Here is a 9,083-nt window from a genome sequence, read left to right on the forward strand (position 1 = left end):
AATTTGTACAGAAATCAGATGGCAGTCATATGAGTGGAGGAGTATGAAAGGGAAGCAGTGGTTGGGAAGGGAGTGAGACAGGGTTGTAGCCTATCCCCGATGTTATTCAATCTGTATATTGAGCAAGCAATAAAGGAAACAAAAGAAAGGTTAGGAGTAGGTATTAAAATCCATGGAGAAGAAATAAAAACTTTGAGGTTCGCCGACGATATTGTAATTCTGTCAGAGACGGCAAAGGACTTGGAAGAGCAGTTGAACGGAATGGACAGTGTCTTGAAAGGAGGGTATAAGATGAACATCAACAAAAGCAAAACAAGGATAATGGAATGTAGTCGAATTAAGTCGGGTGATGCTGAGGGAATTGGATTAGGAAATGAGACACTTAAAGTAGTAAAAGAGTTTTGCTATTTGGGGAGCAAAATGACTGATAATGGTCGAAGTAGAGAGGGTATAAAATGGCAAGGAAAGCGTTTCTAAAGAAGAAAAATTTGTTAACATCGAGTATAGATTTAAATGTCAGGAAGTCGTTTCTGCAAGTATTTGTATGGAGTGTAGCCATGTATGGAAGTGAAACGTGGACGATAAATAGCTTAGAAAAGAAGAGAATAGAAGCTTTTGAAATGTGGTGGTACAGAAGAATGCTGAAGATTAGATGGGTAGATCACCTAACTAATGAGGAGGTATTGAATAGAATGGGGAGAAGAGGAGCTTATGGCACACCTTGACATGTTCTGAGGCATCAAGGGATCACAAATTTAGCATTGGAGGGCAGCGTGGAGGGTAAAAATCAAAGAGGGAGACCAAGAGATGAATACACTAAGCAGATTCAGAAGGATGTAGGATGCAGTACGTACTGGGGTAGAGTAGCATGGAGAGCTGCATCAGACCAGTCTCAGGACTGAAGACCACAACAACAACAACAACAACAACAATCGCAAAATAGTTTACCTAACGACTACACTTCTTATCGACGTAATTATCCAATATGCTCAAGTTTTGGTTATGCATAAAGTTATTTACTGTTGTTATTTATAACTGAATTAACTTTCCCTTTACCATAAACTTACTTTACAAATCTATTCTACAAAAATCCCCTTTGTCCATATCCATACTTCTTCGAAAAGTTCCCACACTAAAACCCACTACATGGCTCGTTAAACTATTATCTTCATATTCATAATCCACACTCACGCATCAGTCATGCTGCTAAAACACATTTATAACATTTTACGTACACGATAAACATAATAACACTTTATGAAAATACTAGAACAGTTTATGAAAAACATTCTATTACTTTAGTGCGCTATAGTGGGCACAATCGAAACTAAATCAGTCCCCTGTCCAATACTGTCCTCTATCGGCTGATACATAAACTACGTGCGCGTCCAGTCTCGCGCCACCATCTGCCACTACCTAGCTCGGAGACACATCTCCCACTTAACCGTCTCCAAGGTAGGTCGGTATACGGCGCTACGCCTCACGGGTTTCCGTAGTGATTTATGGCAGTAGCTGCCTTATAAAATATGTTAGTGCACGTAATTTGGTCAGTGAACTAATTGCCGCTTTCTCTGAGATTTCGGAGGTGGTTCCACCAGTGGGCTACCTCGTGGTTCTGTAATATATTTGGAGGTGCACCAGCTTAACTCTTCGTTCTGACCTGAAATTTAATTAAAATTGCCAAAGCTCCGGTATTGTGCGCTCTTTAATGACTTGAAGGTCTTTTGATCTTGGAACGAAATCCGCAGTGTCAATAAATGTGCATGTGTTTGCATCTATTTTCTAGAGAGGCAGAGCGTGTGTACTTAATATGTCAGTTTCTGAGGTGTCACGAGTTTTCTAGAGACATCGGGGTATGTTATCATCCACTGGGTGGCTTTTTCATAAACAGGGCTTTTTGGAACGTGTGATTTTGATGTCTTTGAACAATTTGTTCTAAAACCAGAAGTAATGAATTCTAATAGCTTTCCTTAAAGCAAACACGGAAAGTTGATTATTTGGTCAGAAGAGTATTGACCTCTTTAAGTAACTTGTTTTAAATTAAGGACTTATATAGTAGTTTATTGTAAAGCAGGCACTTGCGTGACTCTTCAGTATCCGATCCCAAACAGGGTTAATGTTTTTCACGACAATTTCAAAAGAAATATCAATGTTCTGTACTAACTTGCCTAAGCACAATGTTTAAGAAATGCAATTATAACTTGTTTGGGTCACGAATGACCTTCAGTACGTTGTTGTCCCAGTCCTTCCGATCTCAAGGCAAACAGAAACGGAAAAATGTACCAAACGTGCTTAGGGCATCACTGAGTTTGAGGAAAACACTTTTACGTCTTCAGAGTGGTAATGGGCTACTGTGCCAGTGAAGTAGAACTACGTGCTTAACACGCAAATGTGCACAGCGCCCTATGACATGGCATGGTGTTCTGCAGAAAAACAAGTTTAGTAAGAGTTATAAACGTGCAATAAGAGTAACAAAAATGATTTCTCAATAGGCAATCTTCTGCGTACATTTATAAAGAATATAAAACTGACTCTTTGAAGATTAAAGACGGCGAAGTTCAGAATCGTGATACTGAAAAAATTAATGGGTTTCATAGTGCAGTACACTACCTCGTTGAAAGTATACGGACACCAATATGGAATGAGAAACTGGCCACTAGATGTCTCGAGAGGCGGACTCGCCAGTATAAAAGGAGACGAGGAGTATTGTATTGTCTGTAGGGAAGCAGTAACAACAGAGCGGGTCTATCAGGAGAACGAGGTAACTTAAAACGTGGACTAGTAATTGGATATCACCTGAGTGACAAATCCACCAGGGACATTCCAAACCTTCTAAAGCAGCCCAAGGCGATTGTTGGTGATGTTAATGTGAAATCGAGACGCGAAGGAACAACCACAGACAAACCTAGACCTCATGTACTGACGGACAGAGATAGCTGAGCATTCCGGAGGGTGGTTGTAACAAAATCGCATGAAGTCAATTGGAGGAATCACTCGTGAGCCCCAAACTGCTACTATCTGTCCAGGTACCACAATCACCGAGCGTAGAGAGTTAAAAAGGATGGGATGGAGTGGTCGACCAGGTCTCCATAAGCAGCACATTTCCGTAGAGAGTGCTAAGCGAAGCTTGAGGCAGTGTAAAAAACGACGACAGAGGACTGGAAAGAGTGATTTAGAGTGAGAAATTACGCTATATCCAGTGGCAGTCCAATGGAAAGTCTCTAGTTTGCTGGAGACTTATGGAAAATTACCTACCATCATGTATAGCACTGATAGTGAAGCACAGAGGGAGGTGGATTTGTATCAGCATAACAATACACCCTGTCGTAAAGCAGTATCTGTGAGGCAGTTGTATGTGGAAAGTAACATTCGTGAAACGGTCTGCCCTCCTCAAGGTGGAACGCCTCTGGCATGAGTTGCAACATGGACATTGCTTCAGACCCTAGCGATAAAAAAATGACTCTGAGCACTATGGGACTTAACATCTGTGGTCATCAGTCTCCTAGAACCTGCGACCATAGCGGTCGCTCGGTTCCACACTGAAGCGCCTAGAACCGCACGGCCACACCGACCGGCCCCTAGCGTTCAACGTCACGCACTTCTCTCGTTTCGGATATTCAGTAACAGCTGGCTGCCATTCCTTTAAAGACACTCAGACACCTCGTTTAAAGTGTCCCCGAGCAGAATTCAATCCTTCATAATGGTGAAGTGTGGACGCACCCGATTTGACGTCCTCTGGTAGATTTCCAGATACTTTTGACCGGCTAACGTAAACACTAAGGTCTGATCAGATGTTGTAAACACGAAGGTCTTGTATCAGAGAATTACATTGTATCATCATAAAATAGTATTTCGTCCCCTTCCGGAAAAATGAAGAACATAAAAACATTAGGGACGCTTAAGAAAGAGTTAAAATTGAAACTAGTATCTAAGGGTAATTTCTATATCGTTAAGGAAAATATAAATAATTCACATTGACTATATTGTTTATGTGAATGGCATAATAAAAACATCACATATATTCTTGAACAAAATCTTTCCAAAACAGAGGCTGCACTCTGCGAGGCTGGAAAGTCCTACTAATTCATCAGCATACAGACCAATGACCTGTGGCGGCTACGTAATCCTGAGAAGAAACCGCTGAATCCAATAGCGGAATCACGTCTGCGGAAGGCGCCGCATCAGCTTGAAATATAACCTGATGACTCCCTGAAGCGGTGGTTTTGCCTCCTGCTGGCGAGGTAGGCACATCCCTTCGGTAGCTCTGCTTTTAGAGACGGGGGTGACCACCACGTGTGTTTTGACTCACACGACCTTTCGGGGAGACCTCGATCCCTCCCAGACCACTATACGCGCTGTCCCTTCAGATGGTCTGCGTTGTCAAGTGCTGTGTACTCGTGCTGAATGTTCGAACCTGGTCCGCCGGTAAGGCAGGCCTTCAGATCCCCTGCAGCTTCCGCCCTGGACCGGAGTCGTGTTGGCAAATCCTCGGTCCACTCATTGGCGTTGGCTGCTGTACTGACGTCAGTAGCTGGACTCCACCAGCCTTGGCTTCAGGTCGCTGGTAGTGTCCTAGCGCAGCAAGTACAAGACCAACACTAGAACGATCTCACACACAAGATGTCACCGCATACAAGTCGAAATCTCGCTAGTCGTTGTTGCAACCTACCTAGAGCCTCATCCATAACATTGCACTGTTTTATCCATCTTTCGCTGTAGTTCTCGCAGTCTGTCTGAAGAGGGATGTTTTCCCTGCTGTGTTGCAATGTTTACGCTTCCCGACTAGCAACTAGTGATACTCTCTTGTGATTGGGTAATGCCAGCTGTTAGAAAAAGTTGTGTTCTCTCGTTCCGTTACTAGTTTTGTCGCATAATAAAGAATATTTCTCCTACTTCTGTGTTTCGAGAGTTTCAGCGCAGTAACGTATCAGCATTTTCTCATCTGTGTGCTAAATACACTACGTAATACAATTACAGGATCACGTCTTCGAAACTCCTTTTCAGAAATGTGGCTCAAAGGTGTCGACAAACTACATGTGCAGTGATGCAAAGCTTGGCGCCAACAAAGCCAGTGCCTCCGGATTTCGCCACAATTCTGCGAAGCGCCACCACTGACGTGTCGTACCATGGGAAGGCCGTCACACCCGCTCCTTCCCATATTTCAACACTTCAGAACGGTGCAATTCCCTCTTTCCCACATTTCACCCCTTTAAACCGGTCCACCCAACGTTGAAATCAAACGGTTTTCTAGCACATGGCTGAGGAAGAGATTTCAGACATACCACCCTTCCGAATCGATATGCAAAAGGATCGACAGGATTTCACAGTCGAAAAATATATGTCTCAGCAACAGGACGATGTTCTTGACCATCTGTGACGCTGCTCACAGCCCCAGATGTTTCAACTCCTCTCTACGAACGTTGTGGGATTACATCCACATTCAACGTGGTAATCCCCATTTGCAATGCAGTGCGACCATTATTTTTCCCCTCCTGTGTAAGTTGGAAACGCTAAGAACTGTTCTGAAGTATTAGACGAATTTTGAATCCTATACGAAGTAGCAGAGCACCCTTACGCTTCTTCAACCCTCCCGTTTCACATGCTCCTGTGGCTTGGTCACGGAGAGATGTGACATTGACACATGCATGAGTACAATAGCGAAACTCCATAATTTGTTGAAATACCCTCGGTGGCACCTGTCTACATTTACTGAGAATTTTAAAAATGTTTCTTGCTCAGAGGAAACCTGCGAAGTAGCCCTAGGCGCTCACAGGCAGCATCCACTTGGGCACTCCTTTAAACGAGTTGAATTCACACATGTGTGAATGTCACCACGAACGAACTGCCCACCATGGTGTCTTTTCGAAGTCTCATGAGCTGTCAGTGCCATCTAAATTACGTTGCAGAGGAAGGCACTGGTCTTTACGTGAAATCTATATAAGAATTAACTAGAGGAACTTGGTTACAGGCAATACATACTTATCTCAGCAATATATAGCACTCTGTACATGGGACGCTAATTAGTGACAGATTTAGATAAAATGTTATGTAAAAAATCCAGTCCTCTCACTGCGTTGTAGGCTTTTATGAGCTTAGGGTGATATATTCTGCGTACTATGCGTTTATAAGGGTGAGAGGAAATACGTTTTGCGTATCTAGTGAAAATTATGAGCCTTAAACCACTATACAATCCATGTCTACCGCTATAGAAATTAAAACAAGATCAGTTTAGTTATTTCACTTTCATTTTATTTTGTTTTTGAGTTCAGTTTATTTTGTTTTTGAGTTCAGAAATACAGCGCACTCCCGTCATCTTCAAGATTGGTCCTCTGCCATCCCCAGGTCTCTTGAATCTTGTAATTGCCTAAGATGTCAGATGTCCTTTCGTGTCATTTGCAAACAGTTCCTCAGTTTTTGCGCTTCAGCGACTTGACACAACGGCGTCGCCGTCGTCGTCGTCGTCGTCGTCGTCGTCGTCGTCGTCGTCGTTCACAAACGAATGTAAGACTCTGAAATAAAAAGAGATTATATGAGGAAGGGCTCCTGCAAGTTACACAGAGACATCATGTCATACCTTCGAATCGTTCGCAAACAGCCGCCATCTCCTCAGATTTTGGGCTTCAAGCGACTTGCACAAGGCTTGTTTTGTTTTGCTTCAGGGCACTAAAAACAGCTGGTGTCATACGCACCCAAGGCAAAACTAGAGACCTCGAACACAGAGTGGAGTTAAACGACTGTGTCAGTCCCAATGAAAAGAACAAGAGAAAGCTAAAAAACTGTGGAGACATCCTCGTCGTACTGACACAAATCCTATGCTCTGCAGAAAGAAAAAAAAAAAAGAAAAAAAAACGTATATGGGTAAAAGTTTAACATAAGTCGTTGGAGCATATAAGTGCTCTGACACCACTGCGTACCTTCACAAACAGCACTGCCTCCGCAATCTCCTTAATTTTAGCGATTCCAGGGACTTGCATAAGGCGGCGAAGTTCTCTCCGTACTCAGATCTACTGCTCTGAAAAAAAATACCTGAGTATTGGATGCTCGTATAATAGTACACGAGAAAAACTTTTACTGCGAATCGTGGATGCTCGTACTTGCTTGGGAACCGCGGCGTACCTTTGTATAGTCCGCATACAGCACCGACGCCACCACATCATCAACTTTTGCGCATCCAGCGACTTGCATACGGCGGTGGTGTCATCCGAATATGCTCCCTTCTGCAGCATGCAGTCTACTCGCAGCGACGTGTTTCTGAAACTCTGTGTAAGCCTCCCAGCATCTTTCCTTATATAGAAGCGTGACAATGCTAAGCGTGGTTTCCGTGGAAACGTACTCTGACGTCATTTCTTCACCCATTGTCCATCACAATTCCACATGCGTATATCGGTACTACGCAGCCACTGATGAAAGATGAAGCGAGAAAATTACACTGACTTACCCTTTGATTCTATGTTTGATAGCTAGACTCAGAACTTGGCGATTTTAATCCCTAAATAGTTTTTACGTGTCTTACAGACACTATTCTGTACACCGCATTTTTATTCCCCTTATCCTCTCTAGAACTGTAGCAATGTGTTCCCCGCTTTTAACGAGCATTCGCAGCAGAGTCATACGTAATATTGCAATCCTTTAATATTGGTGAGAAATGTGGAAAAAAACTTAAGGCGCCAGAGCGCGTCACGATGCTTCATTTCCTGTGTAAGAAGCATGTTCAAATGTGTGTGAAATCTTATGGGACTTAACTGCTAAGGTCATCAGTCCCTAAGCTTACACACTACTTAACCTAAATTATCCTAAGGCAAGACACACACACCCATGAGCGTGGGACGACTCGAACCTCCACCGGGACCAGCAACACAGTTCATGACTGCAGCCCTTTAGACCTCTCGGCTAATACCGTGCGGGTGTGTAAGAATTCATCATAGTTCTGCAAATAGCTTGTCAAGGAGAGCGGAAAAGATGACAGAGTTTCAGGGAACCCTTTTGCCCTTGGGATCAGGCAACAGCACCTAAAAGGGAGACCAGTTAGCTATAGCCATCGATATGAGGATGCAGAATGGAATGGACACCAAGATGCGTATGTGCATCTGCAAGGAAAGTGGCCTATTACAGGTGCCGGTCACATAAACCAGTCAGATAAGTGATGACCCCTCCCCACTAATAAGGTAATTAGCATCATTTACATATTAGTCAACATACGAGACTGCTCTGGTTCGACCCTAGTTACTGGAAAACTGTTAATGCTGTTTGGGAGAAGGTGCGGAGCTACGTGGCGTCTCTCCAGCACTCATATCCAGAGACAGCTCAAGCAGAGAATGAGGTTGCGGTCTGTCGCTATCCTAGTGCCCTGTTGAACTATGGACTTTCCTTTATGAAGATGTCAGTTCCTGCGTCGGTTTGTAGGCCTATGTCATTACACTCGTGTGTCACTGTGGGAGAGAAGGGATTAATATATCGCCTTACTAACACCACTAAGAAGAAGCCGTATGAAATACACTATCTGACAGAGAAAGTAAAGTACCTAAAGACATGGTCCGGTATCAGTGTAAATTCGTACGCGTACACACCCATGTGTCAGGCAGGACAGACACCAGACTGAATTAGTATTCTTCTTATTTAGCGATTTTTGGAGGCGTAGTAGGGTATATATTTGATAAGAACAGCGTCAGATATTGAGTGATTACTGTCAGGGAGCTGATGATGCCATGTAATCGTGGGAAACAGTGTTACGAGCAAACGTTTGAAAGTACCTTCACTGTGGTTCTCCACTTGGCTGGCTGATCGAATTGTGCAATATCTTGATTTGCGGTGCATTCGGTTGTGACAGTGGCCCAATGTTGGAATGCTTGGGAAAGTGAGAGCGGGCATACTCTTCGTCAAGGTTCCGGTCGATCACACGTGACCATCGCAAGGGGGAACCACCGTATATTCCACCAGCCACAGCACAACTTCTTCATACCTCAGCTGCCCAACAGAGAACAAGTAATGAGCTCCCAGTAACAGTCTGTGTCAATCCACACCATTGGCCGGAGACCAGGCAGAAGCTAGACTAGAGAACTACCGCCCTCACCTCCCTGTAGCGT

At 43.7% G+C, this 9,083-nt stretch overlaps 1 long non-coding RNA gene across 1 annotated transcript; it reads right to left on the reverse strand.

Moving 5' to 3' along the window:
• Positions 1-6,453: 6,453 nt before the first annotated feature.
• LOC126355121 (uncharacterized) lies at positions 6,454-7,255 on the reverse strand. Its single transcript, XR_007565452.1, has 3 exons — positions 7,117-7,255; positions 6,915-7,012; positions 6,454-6,509 (listed from the first exon to the last, which is right to left on the reverse strand). It is a non-coding gene; the product is annotated as an uncharacterized LOC126355121 (long non-coding RNA).
• Between the last annotated feature and the right edge of the window lie 1,828 nt (positions 7,256-9,083).

The sequence above is a fragment of the Schistocerca gregaria genome, chromosome 3 (genome assembly GCF_023897955.1).
Source record: "Schistocerca gregaria isolate iqSchGreg1 chromosome 3, iqSchGreg1.2, whole genome shotgun sequence".
Lineage (NCBI taxonomy): Eukaryota > Metazoa > Arthropoda > Insecta > Orthoptera > Acrididae > Schistocerca > Schistocerca gregaria.